Below are 16876 nucleotides of genomic sequence, written 5' to 3'. Positions count from 1 at the left end.
CAACCAGCTGAGAGTCACTTAGCCAGGTGGACCATTTCAGATCCTTTCACTTCATTTCAGTGGAATAGGATTTATCCAGTGTTAATGCAGAAGTCCCACTCTGCTCGGAGGTTATGCTGGGCTCAGGGGATTATGAGGTGACTGCAGCATACTTTCTCTGTGGCATCTGTAATACACACATCTATCTGAGTGATGGGAACATGGGAAACTATGAGAACACAGTGAGGGCACAGGCCCAGTTTCCAACCCTTCCAAGCCTTCTAGCCCTTGGGGGGTCAGGGAAGACTTCTTAGTGGACACTGAGTGCCCATAAAGGGTACTCTTGAGGAATAAAAACAACTGGGCTTTTGTTTATTGATAGGAAAATAAAAAAGGAATAAAAAATTCCCTATCGCTAAAAAAAAAAAAAATTATTGTTGGGGTGGAGGGAGATTTTGAAGAAGTTAGAGAATTTTTGGGTACAACACTTAACTGATGAAAGCAATAAATAATCCTCCAATGACTTGTTCATGCCTGCTGCAAGAATAGCTGCAGCCATGTTATACCCGAAGCCTGGCATTTCAAAGGTGGTAGATGCCAAGGAAGGGGCAAGGAACCTGGGAAACCTATGAAGTAAGTATTACCCCCAGGAAACATAGTATGTAGATGATAAACCATATTTTAAAAACACATATAGATGTGCTTTATTTTAATGGGTGGAAATTCCATGGGTTTGTGTTTCTATAAAAGGAACACACTTTGGAAATTGTGCTGGAAGGAGTGACAGAGGACAAGTTCGTTAGGAAGTCCTAGGGCCTGAAAGGAGCATAGAAAGGGTCACCAGCCAAATGAAGGATGAGGGTGTGGAAGTCCCTTTGGTTTGGCTTCCCCAAGCCATCCTCATCCCCCTTCTCCTGTTTCTCTTTATACTATGGAAGCAGGACAGGCACAGTCTCTTTCCCACACTCCCTTGGAACTGAGAGTGGCTATTTGACCCATTTCTGGTGAAGAGGCATTCAGTAGATCTGCAGGGGGACTTTTGGGAAAGATATTTTGCTTTCTGATTAAAAGGGCAGAAAGTTTCCCTTGGCCCCAATTCCTGCTTGAGATGCTGAACTGAAGACAAAAACTTATAACCATGAAACAAAACCAGAAGGATGAAGACAACCTTGAGGTTAGCTGAGCAGAAAGACACAGCTTGGGAGCATAAAAGGTATTGAGCCAACGAATGAACTCCATAATGCCTACTCCAGACATCTCATAAACAATACACCTGAAAACACGGGTTTCCCCATATATGCCATTCATAATTCACTAGGAAGGATGAAGGAAGATGCCACCTCGTAGAGCAAGATTTTCTCATATTGGCCTTTCCCCTAACACACACCTTCTCTTTTACCATTTGAGGTAAGGTGGGTGGAAGTTATGTGAAAAGTACTTAAAAATACACTAATCTATATATATAAAACCTTAATATACAAATAGACCAAATAGCGGCACAACTGAACATCCGAACAACCAGTTGCTATGACATGTGCTGACCACTAGGGGGCATGCACGCTGAACATGGTGGGTGTTAGCAACAGGCAGCAGAGAGCGGATCATGGTGGAGCAGGTGAGCAGGGGCGCCAGACCAAAGCAGGGCCCCCGTCGCTGTCATAGGGGTGAGCCTCTGGTGGTTACTGAAAATTCTTTGCTCCCACGCTCCACAGTCCCACCGGGCACTCGCACCTGTTTCCGGCGCCCACATCTGCTGCTGGTGCTGGCCCCTCTTGCACCACTGCTGGCACCGGAGCCCCTACTCACACCTGCTGCCCGCATCTGGTGCCAACCCTGATTGCTTGGAGGCGCCATCAGTAGATGTGAGCAGTGGCTGCTGGCCCCAATTGCCCCCCAGGGTTTCTCCACCTCCCTCTGCTCCATCAGCGGGTGCAGGTGGGGCTGGCACCGTCAACACGTGGGGGTGGCAGCGGTGGGAGCGGGGCTGCCAGCAGACAGGGGGTCAGGGGCTGCAGCAGGAGGGGTGGCGTGGAGGTGGGGGCGTGGAGGATTGGAGGATGGGCTGAGACCCACCTAAGTTCCTTTCAAGGTGCACAAATTTGTGCACTGGGCCTCTAGTGTGGTATAAAAGGAGATCAATAGCTAACATTCATTTTTAATTTGTGAATGCATGGACATTATTAAAGAAGAGAAGAATTAAAGAAAATTGAATGGTGAGATAAGTACATCACCGCGGAAACTGATAGCATCTCCATGTATGATGTCATAGCAATCATAGTCTTGTTTGAGAGTTGGAGGTTGAATTGCCTTGTCTTTGAGAGGATAAGTAATTGTGCGCTAAGAGGAGGAACATATGAGCAAATGGGAAGGCTGGATTCTTGGTTTCCTACATTTTGGCTTATCTTTCTGTCTGAGGTGAGCCCCGGCATTGGTGTTCCTTGTGCCTCCTCTTCCTTTTCTATCAGTCTTCCTCTGCTTCAACCTCTTTCTTTCCCACCTATTTTTACTGAGCATCCCTGTCTGCCCCTCACAGGATGTCTGCACTCAGCCACTCACTGTTCCTCTGCGGGTATCTTCCTGCTCTCCTGCTGGATCTGCTCACACTTTCTCCCCTTTCCCTCATTTGTGCCCTTCACATTTGTTGTGTCCTTTATCCTTCCCTTTCCCTCCCCCCTCTTTTCTTTTCTTCCCTCTTTCCCTCCTTCCTTTATGGGAAATCAAAAGTAATAAACAATGAAACTATACCATGATTTGAAGATACTCACGATTTATTAAGAAGATTACTGAGCTGAAATGGATGTACCAAACACGATGATGAAATGATGAAATTCTTACACTATCTAATTTTCATTAACCAACATGATTTAACCTGATTCTCTTTTGAAATCTTGTTTTACTTCAAGAAAGAGATTTTCACTCCTGCTTCATGGGTATCCTTTCTCCTGGTCAGCTCTTTTCCCTTTTTTAGCTTCATTTCCCTTTGGAGAGCTCATTTTGATGATCTGGACTGGTGGATGGTAGAATCCAAGTTAGAAGGCCCATAACTGAGCAGATACCTCAGAATTACTAAACCTGAACATCAGGATAGGCTCATATATGGGCATATTAAAAACTCTCTAAGTGATTTTAATGTGTAGTCAAAAGTGAGTACCAATATTTTAGAACATGCCTTCTCAATATAATACTGGCTATTAAAATTGTGTAAGTTAGAATTGGGCCGGGGAATATAAGGAAACCCCCATTGATTTGAGAATAGTAAAATAAAGCAGAAAAAGAAGTCTCCTCACGAGGGTATCAGGACTTCCCAAAAGGGTAAGAGGAGGTTGAGATGACAATGTGTAGGCGCTGCCCACGTTCAGGGGTATGCCCAAAGTTAAAATTGTTTCCAAAAATCCCTGTGTAACCACAGACAGCTCTGAGCGTGTCATACTTATATTTAGAAACAAAGAAATAAATACGTGAAGGAATTCCATCAGATGTAATTTAAAATAAAAAGCTCCTCTCTACCTTAGAAAGAAAAATTGAGTTTTATGCTCTAGACATCTTGTTGAAAGGTGCCAGGAAAAACACTTTTTAAAAAACTCAGTGGGAGCAAGCACAGCAATTTCTAGGGTGGGTAATTTTGCAAAAAGTTTTCCCAGGTAGTTTTAGTGAAACTTTTAGGAACTTTTTTTTTTTTTTGTTCCACGTAATGATTCAAGTTTAGAGTCCTGGGGCGTGTGCGTATGAGTGTGTGCGTGTGTGTGTGTGTGCGTGTGTGTGTGTGTGTGTGTGAGAGAGAGAGAGAGAGAGAGAGAGAGAGAGAGAGAGAGATTGAGAGACAGAGATTATAGAATGGAACAGCCACATGGTTAGTGGAATGTTAGAACAAAATATCTGGAAGGCAACAATTTGGCAATACCATTTTTAAAAAACCTTAGGATTTTCCATTTCATCCAGAAATTTTTCTTGAGGCAATCATCATGGAAAGACAGAAAGTTATAACTAGTTTTTCTTTTTTTTAAATATATATTTTTATTGATTTCACAGGGGAAGGGAGAGGAACATCAATGATGAGAGAGAATCATTGGTAGGCTGCTTCCTGCACGCCCCACACTGGGATTGAGCCCACAACCCGGGCATGTGCCCTGACTGGGAATCGAACCATGACCTCCTGGTTCATAGGTCAATGCTCAACCACTGAACCACACCGGCTGAGCAAAGTTATAACTATTTATAGTCAGCAAAAAATTGAACACACCAGTATGCAACAAAATAAAATAATTGAAATAATATAATTCCACATATAATGAAATTAAAAATAATGTTACAGAAAATTTTTCAGTAATGTGAAAAAATGGTTGCATATATCATTTATGAAAAACATCAGGTTATATAATTGCATGTATGCTACTGCCTCATTTATGTTAAAGTATGTATTTATTATTAGAAAAAAAAGACAATGAGTATAACATAAAAATGTTTACAGTAGTTATTTACTAGAAAGCAAAATCCTCAAAAATAGGAAATAAGTAGCTTTATTTGGATATGTAGTCAGTTATATAAAATATATTGCTGAATTTTATTAAACAGTATGATAGGTTAATGGGTATTTTGATTTTCTTGTTATGTCTATTTTCTGAGTTTTCTGCAACTAATAGATATTACTTAAAAATGAGAAAACAGCCCGGCTGGTGTGGTTCAATGGTTGAGCATTGACCCATGAACTGGGAGGTCAGGGTTTGATTCCTAGTCAGGGCACATGCCTGGGTTTTGGGCTCCATCCCCAGTAGGGGGCGTGCAGAAGGCAGCTGATCCATGGTTCTCATCATTGATGTTTCTCTTCTCCCTCTCCCTTCCTCTCTCAGATATCAATAAAACAAAATTTAAAAAAGGAAAAAAAGGAAAACAAATAAAATTTTATTCTATAGAAAATTTATCTATATGGACAAAGAATGAAATTAATATACAAAAATGAAATTAGTTCTTAAGTGGTAAAATAACAGAATAATGGATAACTTTTTAGTCTTTATACACATATGTGCACATGTGCATATAAACACACACACACACACACACACACCCTTGAGAAAAAAATCACACTTCTGATGATATAATTGAGTTCATAAAAAACCCAAAAGAATCTATAGATAATTTGTTAAAATACAACTCCAACCATAAAGGTCAATTGTATTTTATATAACAGCAAACAAGTTAGGAAAAGTAACCAAATTTTAAAAAAGATAATAGTCACAAAAGCAATAAACAAAAAATATAAGGTACACAGAAATACCTTTTTCAGAAGAGGTGCCAGAATATTATGGAGAATATTGTAACATTTTAATTATTGAACCCAGGTGGTCTGACTTCAGACTATGTGGCTCCTCTGAATTTATGGAAAACTAAAATAAAATTCCTTACTGTTCTCTACTATATCTCAAAATCAATTTCTGAGATATTAAATATTTAAATATGGAAAACAAAATTTTTAAATGTTTAGATAAAAATATAAGATAATGTTTATATGATCTCTGGGAAAGAAAATATTTCTTAAATAAGACTTTTGCTTATAAAGGGAAAAATTAAATTTTACTAACATTAAAATTAAAGCTATTTGTGAAAAGCTAGTAAAATAAATTTGAGAAGACATCTATAACATAAATGTCTAACGAATACTATGTCACAATGAAAATGACCACCCTACAGTCTTCATAGATCATATTGAATGAAAAGAGCAAGTCACAAAAGAATAATTATATCAGGTTCAAACCCAAGCAAAATAAAGCAATACATTGTTTAGGAGTAAATACATATGTGGTAAAACTAGGAAGAAAATAAAAGAATCGTAAACCCATAACAAAAAAAAGTTCATTTTTCAAGAAGCCTACTTTCTAATTGGCGATATGGCTCACTCCCAGGCACTGAAATTGCAAGTATCTGGAATTATGAAGAAGAATGGGATTGGAGCAGGGTCCATGGGACTTCAAAAGTGTTGTCAATGCCTAATTTCTTAAACTCAGTGGTGGGAATACAAGTATCCATTTGCATACTATTCTTTAGACCTTTTACATAGCTCTAAATATGGTTTTTTTCGTTAAAAATAAAAACATTAAAAATGATAGAAAACTTTATTAAAACTAATTTGAGCAGTCTAAACATTCCTCTTAGTGTGACATGAGCTTTGGAGATAGCTAAACGGTATTTTTAAACTTGGCTGTGTGTGGCATTTCTGAGCCTCCGGGTTTTTTTTTAGCTTGTCAAATGGGGATAATACTTAACTAACAATGTATTGTCAGGATTAAATAAGAGGTTTTCTTTTTAAGCCTACCTCATGGGCTGCCATATAATAAGTATGCGATATGTGTGATTTTATGATTATTATTAGAATATCATACTATAATAGAGAAGAGTTCTTTACAAATTAACAGAAATAGGAATTACAATCCATCTTTGGAAATGAAATATGTTGAAGTTATATTAAATGAGTGCTACATTATTTATAATATTATTCCCCAATTTGAGGAATATGTTTTATCCAAATAACTCAAAATAACTGTTGCACAGCATTGAAACTTTCTCACAGCCCCATTTTATAGGGGGCGTTTTACATGTCACTTGCATTTTGTCCATTATAGTAGGCTTGATTACTAAGATTATGGGTCTTCAGACGGCAGGCATTGAAGATCATTCGCATTAATGTACACTTTCATCAAAAGAAGATAAAGGAGAAAAGGGAGGTAAAGTTCAAAGAGGCGACTGTTAGGCGACAGGTCTGAGCAGACTTGGCTGAGAAGTGCCGCCTTAAATTACACAAGGATTTAGAGGCAGGCAGGGACCCAGCTCCTCCGGAGGTTAAGGTTTTATGTGGGCACTCCATCTGCATGACATCAGTCGATAAAATTATATCAAAGAGAATTGGTTTTACAGCCCCAGAGAAGTGGACTTAGGGTAGCTCCCACTGTCAAAAGTCAAACTACTTAAAAAAAGAAAAAGTTACATTGCTAAACTTCTGAATCAAAAGAAGACAGAATTTCCTCCAATCGCAAGGAACCCAGACAAATATCACATTTCCTGGCTGCCCACTCAACTTACCACACTCCTCCCCCAGCTCCCCTTCAGCAACAGAGAAAAATCACAGTAGTGAATTAATAATCCTGTGAGGCAGACTTTCCTGTGTGATTCAGCCCCACAGCCAGAGGAGGGGTAGGCAGCGAGTTCTTTAACTCTGCACACTCTGGACTGGCTTTCAATATTAGACATCCGGAGTTTTTGAACATTAACACTGGAACAAAAGTGACTATCATACTCCATGTTCCCTTCACCCACCCTCAGTCAAAACTTTATTTTAGATTTCTTTGGGGCATTTAAAGAAAAAACAAAAAAAAAAACACGAAAAAGAAAACCCCCGAATGGGAAACACTATCTAGAAATGTAGAAATCAAACCAATACGAAAAGCGTATTGTAGTAATTACCATCACCTATGATTGATTTTATTACAAACTAAAGGAAAAATGTGCTTTACCATAAATGACACCGCTTCAGCTCTGTACTCAGCCCCTTCCTCTGTCTTTCCAGCATGTCTATTTAATCATGCATGGCTGCAGCAAGGTGATGCAACAGTTTCAATATCACTGCCTTATCTACGCCTGAAGGACAGACCTGTGTGACTGAGGACCTGTAGACAACCCAGCCCCTTGGGCATAAGAATAGCAGTGAGACTTTTCCCACTGTGGCCTTGCACAGGTATCTGTAGCACCTGAACCCCCTAGGAAGTGCCCGCAAATAATCCACAGACCAAATGGGAACTCCAGGGCACTGTGCTGACTTTCCTGCCCTACACCTTTCTATGATAAAGGTCTAATAATAAATTCAATTTCCAGTCCCCTTGTCTACTTTCTGGGTTTTCAGAAAGCGAAATATTTACCTAAAACCACATACACGTCCAGAGGAAATCCTGTTCACCTGTAGTGGGATCCAGGACTCTGAGATGGCCCATTGGCTCTTACTGTTCAGTCATCCACTGACACTCTCAGGAGGACACCCGCTAGAGATGTTTCCACTAGGCGGGCCTCCCACTAACAGGCAGTGTGAATTCTTCCAGACACTAGAGTGAAATCAATAACTAACCCTAAAACCTCACAGGACTCCCGAAGCTGGGGAGGGTGAATTATTATCCAGACAATGCAGGTGAACGGACAATTACCGGGGTTGTCTACCAAAGCAGAGAACGAGAGAATCCCCCAAACTTGACTCTCGGAGGCTACTCAAAATTCACTATTATTGTTCTCCAACACATGACAGAACATTCTAGAAATTGCCCAAAGGCTGCTCACTCACACAGAAATAAGGAACCCCAGATATGAAAGGTGTTTGGACAACTGCCCTCCTCTGAGGAGTGCTTGGGACATCTCACCCACTTCCTACCTCCTTTGGGAAACCGCTGCCTTGGATTTTGACATCACAAATCAATAGGATCCCACCCATGAAATGCATTTCACAGAAGCTGAATGTAAAATACTTGAATATAGACTCTGTTTTTCAGTGACAAGTATATTCCCACTGTTAACAACATTTAGCCTCAACCTTGTCTTAACAATGTTAACATGTACTTGAAGAAGAAACTGAGCTTTAACCTTTGTGCATTTGAATCTTTCCCACAGCCTTCCCTAAAATTGGGGTAGATGGACAAATAAGTCTTAGGATTTAATACTGCATTTAAAAGTAGACACTCCACAAGGCTTTGTTGTTATGTATAACTTCAATACCTTTTGTGAGGGATGTGTGCTGGTAACAAAGGCACTTTTATTTTGTTGAACATGAAACAGAGTCTGGGTTTAGGACTTTGAAAGCTGGAGGGGACTATAATTAATTATCAAATTTATCAACATTTGCTTCTCCTTTTGGATAGTGTATTTGGTCTCATTTAAGAAATTGTTTTCTATCCTCAAAGTCAGGAAAATATTCACCCTTATTTTCTTCTCAGAGATTTAGTCTGCTTCAGACACATGAATCCTTGCTCTATTTAGAATTGATTTTTGTGTGTGGTGTGAGCTAGAACTCCAACTTCAATTTGGTCCATAATTCTATCTGGGTTGCTAACTACATGTATTAAAGGTTCCTTCCTTTGCTTATTACTCAGCTATGTCACCCCCATTATGTAACAATTTTCCATGTGTGCCTGTATCATATGAAGTGATACTCAACCTCACTGAGGTTGATCAAGGAAATGCAAATCAAGACTATTGAGATACCATTTTATACCCATTTAATTGGCTTCTTTATTCTGTTCCACTGAAAATTTGTTTGTTTTTGTGCCAATACCTAACTGTGTTATTTACTATCAATTGTTTTTCTAGGATGAATCCAGCTAGCTCATGGTATATTATCTTTCTATACATGACTAGATTCCATTTCCTAATAGTTTGTTTTACATTTGTTGATTGAGTTGGGCCTATAATTTTTCTTTCTCATTCTATTGTTATCTAATTTTGGTTGTAAGGCCCTACTGAATTCATAAATGGACTGTGGAATGTTTTTTTCTCTATGAATTATGGGACTAATATGAGGGATATGTTTTAACAAAACTTTTTTAAAGGATTATAAAAGAAATATACATAAATTACCAGAAAATTTAAAACTACTCCAAATTATAAAATAAAAACAATAAAAATTTATAGCATTACTATCTAGGAAGTACTGTTAAGTATATTTTGGTACTTGTTCTTCTAGAACTTTCTGTCAATTTCTGCAGGATATGATCAATTCGCTCTCCATTAATCTCTCTATGTATCTATGGATATACACATAGAGAATTATGATCATAGCAGCATATATTAGTTTATCTATTTCTTTTACTACTTCATTACAATTTTCCCAGGCCATTAAATCTTTTTCAAAAATAGGAATCTTAGTAGCTGAATATGAAAGGTGATTATTAAAATGAATTCATATTAAACTCCCTCTGGATACCAAAAGACAATTTTTATTTATTTTTAGATGAGCAGTTAATGTTTAAAAACTCAGCACAATAATAGAGTAATGTATATTTTCACTTCCTGTTAAGCCTTAGACACCTGCACCTTCATTCTTAGCCCCATCCTAGTCCTGACCCAGCTGGCCTGACCAAAACTTGAAATACATCAGGTGCCCCAACATTACCTATAGACGCCATCTTGAATTTGTGTTGGAGCCAAGCCACTGTGCTTGGGGTGGGCTCTGATATCTTCAGCCCACTGAGACCCATCCCCCCAAACAATAATTTGCTGGAGAACAGTATGCCATGTTACGCCAGCAGTACCCTAATACATCTCGTGTTTAGTCTTCCTTCTGGACTACATTGAGTTTGCTCAGCCCATCTCACTGGGCAGCTTGTCTCAATTAAATCCCAAATTCTCCATATGGGCCTGGAGTCAGGTCATGAACTTGACCTGGGACCTTGATAACATGCTATTCTATTGCCAGATGTTTATTCATTTATTTTGTTAGTCAGTTGGTCAAGTCACCAAAAACATATTGATTGCTTATTCCATTCCAAGCTACTATGTGGGGGCATGCTACAGCCTGGACTTTGATTTGCTGCTGAGATACCATTGCAAAAGAGATAGACCCCAGTCAACCCTGCCAAAAGCCTGATTCTGGCAATTACATCCTCCTGGACAGTCCTGTTTTGCCCCAAATTGGACATCTTAAATATTAATACTGTATCAAGTTTACTATATCCTTTTGGACACTTGACCTTGAAAATCTGGCCACCCATGTTAGGACCCACTTCTATAGCCAGGTTGTCCCCCATCAGTTCTGGCTTCCTCCCTCATCCTCATCTCTGCCTCGCCACGGCCTTGGCAGACTTTTCAGGTAGGCTTTCTTGGGTTTTTAATGTCACAATATAGTTTACCAAATTCCTTCATATATGTTTCCCCACTCTAGTTTAAATCTTAAAATAACTCTGAGATAGGGTGGGAGGCTTGTTAAATTTCTATTGAACTGAAGAGGAAATTGGGTTTAAAAAGTCAAATGACTTATTTATGTTTATATAGTTAATAAATGGCCTCTTTAGGACTTGAACGAAGACCTTTTGTCTCTGATTTCAGTGTTTTTTCCACTTGATGGGGGTTGGAGATGACTAATCTCCACTTTGAATTGACCTTCAATTCATCTCAGGAGGCAGCTAACTTTCCAGCATGAAAGATTAATGTGTTAGTCCTCCCAAGACAACATTTTAACCCCAAAATAATTACTCAAAAGGTATAAATATCAGATACTGTTTAAGTTAGTAGGATAAAGACCACTGGATGTTAAGGACATTTGAGAAACATCCCTTAAAGTTCTCCTGATCTCTTGTATATAGGGGCCAGCACCCATGTGAGAATATGGTTCTTACTAGGCACACACCTATCAAGCCCAGTGATGTTGTAGTGCAATGAATTTCGCCTGTGTTTGTGATTATGCTGATGTAAACACATCTACTGTATTGCTAGTCATATAACAATATGACACATACAATTATGTATAGTACAAATACTTGATAATAAATGACTGTTATTGGTTTATGGATTTACTATACTATATTTTTATCATTATTTTAGTGTGTACTATTTCTACTTCCCCCCAAACAATAATTTGCTGGAGAACAGTATGCCATGTTATGCCAGCAGTAGCCTAATACATCTCGTGTTTACCACTTCTCTTGATTGCATCATTTTCTCTTGGGATTGATTTAATTTCATGTTGTTTTCTATAGGAATGGCTTTCCCATATAGCCAAAGTATACAGTGGACTATACCATCTAGGCTTGTGTAAATGAACTCGATGATGTTTGCTTAACGACAAACTCCACTATCCAGCATTTCTCAGACTATCTCCATTGTGAAGCAGCACGTGATTGTAGTGTACTAGAGGCAGTGTTAGTTGCTACCACCTTTGCTGGCCCTCCCAAGGTCTCCTTTCTACATAGGGGCTGAAGGCCTGGAAACATTTCCCTGGCTATCTTTCTAGCAAGATTCTTATTTAGAGCGCTGTTCTGAGAGGAACTCACCAGAGATTTAAAAAGAAAAGAAAAGATAAAAAACATTATCCTCTGGAGACAACTGTAGGTAGCAAATATAAGTAGATTTAAAATGCAAAAATTGCGTTTTCCTTTTGAAAGTCAATGGCAATTTTTCCTGAGCGTCTCTCCCCCAACAATGCTATCAGTTTGTTAGCATCACATTTCTTATATTAAATCCCTCCCTGCTTAGAATTTTTAGTGTTTCTATTTCCCGACTTAAGTGTGACCGATGACAGCATTTTCCCCATGGTGGTGTAATTTTGGTATCCATGTTTGTTTCTTTCTCTGGATGGGAGCTCTTGTCTTATTTATCTTTGTATCCCAGTGCTTGCAATACAGAAGGTGCCCAATAAATGTTGTTAAAAGAGTACATGAAGTATAAATTTGAGTGGGGGAAAGTGTGAGATACGTTGGAACAAGCCAAGAAATGTATATCTTGAGTAGGGAAAAAATAAATCTTCAAAATGTTAACTTTAATCCAAACTTGTTTTGTGTGGGTCAATTAGCTGATTCACATTTACAGCACTGCCAGAAGAGATTCTATGCAAAGAAAGTCTCTTTATAATAAAGTTGGGCCTCTTAAGGAATTACAAAAATATTCATACATCATGAATATGATTATTAACATGCTCCTTAAGGTTCAATTCAATGGTGACATGCCAAAACATGAAATACTGACCCCTCTTGACATATTAGACCTCAAACATTGTCTCAACATTTGCTTTCAGAGAAAGTTCAAACTTTGTCAGATATTGGGTTAAGCACCTGGGACATAGAAAAAGAGTTTCTCTACTTTAGGAAATTCACATTAGTGACAAATAAGTTAACAAATAATTAAAAAATAGTGACAGAAAGTGCACCGAGTTTAATGGGAACACCTAGAAAAAGCAGCTCAAACTGGAGAGTGTGAAACAGAGGTATTTCTTGGATTGAGTCCTGAGAGCTGCATAGGAGTTGTTGAGGGAATAATGGTGGTGCAGGTAGTGGAAATGACAGAGGCAGGCTCTGGGCTGTGGGCTCACAGCATGCCTGGATTCTATGTGAGTGAGCATGTATGCAGAGAGCCACAGGGCCTTGTTGGCCATGCTAAAGTGCTTGAATTTAGCTGAAAGTCCATAGTAGGCCATTAAAAAACCAACACTATGGTTCAGTGAAATTTTACTTAAAGTTTAGGGACCTCCAACTTCAAGTCCTTGCCTCTAAAATCCTCCAACTCTAGGGTTTTCCACGGGCCCCAAGGTGGGGAGGGGACATAATTAGATGGGCATTTAAAAAGATCCCACCAGCTGCAATGTAGCGGGTGGTTTGTAGCAGTCATAATTCAAAACCAGAAGACGAGTTAGAAAGCTGGTGTGGTAGTCCAGCGAAGAAGCAATCTGGTGATAGGCATGGGAGCCTAGAAGAGCTAATAGATCCTAAATGAATAGACTTTAACCATTCTTTTCTTATAATGAAAACAGTTTTTATTAAAAAAATCTGCTTTTTTAATTCAACTTTAATTTGTATTAAATAATGTTTTAATAGTATAATTAAATAATGTTTTATAGTATAATTCTCTATTTACCTAATGTTTTGGAATATATGCCTATTACATTATTATGACATCTGTTAGCAGATTCTCTGACAATCAGGTATCATCTTCATATATTTAGGGGATGGAAGAGACGTTAGTATATTTACTCAGACACGGAATACCAAGTTGTTTTTTCCTCAAAAACACAAAATGCTACATAGACAATAAAAGAAGTGTAAAGTCATTTTAAATAATATGTTTCTAAATTCTGTGGTTAAATAATTGTGGTACATTGTCCACAGACCCACAAACTATCAGGGATAAGTTTAGCTTGGGCTGGGCCAATGGGGCTGATCTTTTGCTGATCCAGAAGCCTCTGCATCAACAATTTCCATTCCACTCATCGAAACTATTATTTTCACTTTGAAAAAGACCGTTCCTTTTTAATGTCTATGTATTAAGTGCATTCTTTTTTGTCAGCAGTAATTTTGCATGTTTTCCCTTCCAGTCTGTCCATGGTTATTGGAAGGCTGGAGGTCTCAGCCTCAGATTTAAAAAAAATAAAAAGCCAGTTTCCTATTTTGAAAATATTCTCCATTTTGAATGTGGTGTTTAAAATCAATAGTAACTTCAGATATGAATTAGACAACATAAATACTTTGAAAACGGAGGAAACGGTAGCTAGTAATGTCACAATTATTTTTATTTTAAAATGGCTGCTTTAAAACCACAAACCTGATGATGTCTTTAAAATCTCAAGAAAGTGTAAAATCTAGGCTTCTATCTAGTCATTTTAAATTTAAGTTTTCTAAAGATTATCATGTATAGTGTGAAGTGCTACATACTTCCTATTTTCTGACTCAATGTCCTATTGGAAAATCTAACAATAAAACTGGAATTCATAGAGAAGCTAGTTCAACATTCAGTCAAAATGTTAATTGATTTCACCTTCATAAAAATGTTGGTACGAGGGGATGTGAGGACATCCTGGACCTGGAAGATTTCAGGAGCAAGAACTTGAATAAAGTTGGGTTCCAAAAATTTTAGCAGAGTTTCACTGATTCATAGGACTGAAAGACATGCGAATGTCCAGATAAATAGCTGAGTAGTGCTTTAAAGGAGATGAGGGGAGAGGGACCTTGGAGGGGGAGGACAGTGACAGAAGGATTTATTCCACTCCTTTCAGTAGACCTTTCAGGGTTCCAGGTTTCTTAATATTTAGGAATTCATGCTTGTGCTGGCTATGATTCCCCGTGCTGTAAATAATATCTTGTCTTATTTTTATTCTTGTGTAGTCTGACAGCTGGATGTCATTTTTTAAATATAATAAATATTATAGTAATATTTGACAATGCTATATCAAACCTCCTAACAAACTCTAAGAATTTACCAAATTCCTATCTTTGAACTCATGGTTCTTAGGTAATAACTGGAGGGAGTTGTAGCTTAGAAATAGAATTTTCCTCTGGGATTTAAATAATAAACTAGCTCAGAAAAGAACTAAGTCACCAGAAGAGGCAGTCTGTGGCCTAATTGAAGATATTGACACGATTACAGGAAAGTGGGCCAATCAGAAGGTAGGGATGGTGACACACAAAGACCGGGCAGAGTCTCAAAGACATTCATGGTCCATCCAAGCACCACATGCGGGGCACAGCATTCTGGCGTACTCCTGCTGATAAAGAACGAAGTCTCCATCTGTTGGAACCTGGGGGCAGGCTTATCCCAATACGCAGAAAAATGTGTCCATCACATGAAGCCAGTCACTAGCTTCCCCGTCAGATTCCAGGCTCACCAGGTGTCCTGATAATAGGGATTCCTGGAGAGTGAGCCTCTGAGGAGGGTGGCACACTGACCAAAGGGTGCGAATGTTTGTACCTCTTGTACTAAGTTGTTCTCATGTAAATTTTCAATACAGTAGCATATCTCTGATCTTGGTCCATATGATATTGCCTCTGGAAGATGGAGCTTTTATGCCAAAGAAGACTCACAATACATGCCACCTCGTGGGAGTACAGATGACAAGCTAGTCACCTACAGAAGGCACCTGCCCTCTTCAAGTGCCCCAGGTGCGTGCCGTAATTGTGTTCTCTTTCTCTTCAGTGCTTCAGGGAATCTCTGGCCACTGGTTCGGTTTGAAAGCCCTCTGGGTGATTCTAATATGTCCCCAGGGTTTAGAACCATTAATTTGGTTATTAATAGGAAAGAACACTTTCTGGTAGGATGAGAGGGAGAAGTTCCCCAATATATATTTAAAAACATTAAATGAGCATTTTACAGATGAGGAACCTGAGACTCAGAGACATGAGGCAACTTGCTCAAGTCTGAATAATGAACAGGCAATGGGGCCCGGGTTGGAACCTGTAATTATTTCTTTTACAAAATACCAAGTTCTTTCCATGACATCTGGGAGAATGCAGAACAGAAGGCAGGAACTCTGTCAGATTCTGGGGAGAAGAGGAGAGAGGGGATTGGAAGCAGAAAGGGGATCCAGAAGAATTTCTGAGAAAAGGCAAAATGGTAGAGACATTGCAGACTGGTCTCCAGCTTCTGTCTCTAAAGTGTGTGCAGAGGACTCACTGGGGCATGGCAGGAAAATGGTGGAATTTCCTTTATTTAGTTTTTATCTCTTAATTTTGGGTGTTTTATAAAGCATAGGACACATTGATATGGTAATATATGTATATAATTTATAAAGAAATATAAACGTACATATAATAAGAGTACATGCTCAGAAAAGTTTTACTAGTGGGGACACAGTGAAAAAGCATAGAGTCGATGTTTAGAGAAGATCTTCTCAGCCAGGCCTGGGTGCAATCGAATCTCCCCAGACCCCTGATCTGCAATACACACTGAAATGCTGGCTGGAGGCAGGGCACACACAGGCACAGATGTTAGTTACTGGTGTGGTGATGGGCACCCTTGGTTAGAATCATTGTTTTAGAGATTCTTTTTTTTTAATCTTTATTGTTGAAAGTATTACATATGTCCCCCTCTCCCTGCCATTGACCTCTCCCAGCCTGCCCTGTCCCCACCACAGGCTTTCACCGTACTATTGACTGTGATTCTTAAAGTGTGGTCTGGAGAAGTCTGGGACTCCACAAGGTCAAAAATATGTTCATAACAACACTAATATGTTATTTGCCTTTCTTGCTCTCAGTCTCTCCTGCATGTACAGTGGGGTTTTCCCGTGGCTCTGTGACATAGAATGATGTCATGTCATCGTTCCGGAAGCTAATAGGATGTTTGCTGTGTGTTCTGTGTTTTGAAGTTTTTTTACTTTTAATTTCTAAGATGCTAGATACAAATAGGTATAATACACATAAACAAAAGCTCTCTGGAGTCCTTAGCAATTTTT

The sequence above is a fragment of the Myotis daubentonii genome, chromosome 6 (assembly GCF_963259705.1).
Source record: "Myotis daubentonii chromosome 6, mMyoDau2.1, whole genome shotgun sequence".
Lineage (NCBI taxonomy): Eukaryota > Metazoa > Chordata > Mammalia > Chiroptera > Vespertilionidae > Myotis > Myotis daubentonii.
Note: the sequence above shows the minus strand (reverse complement) of the source record.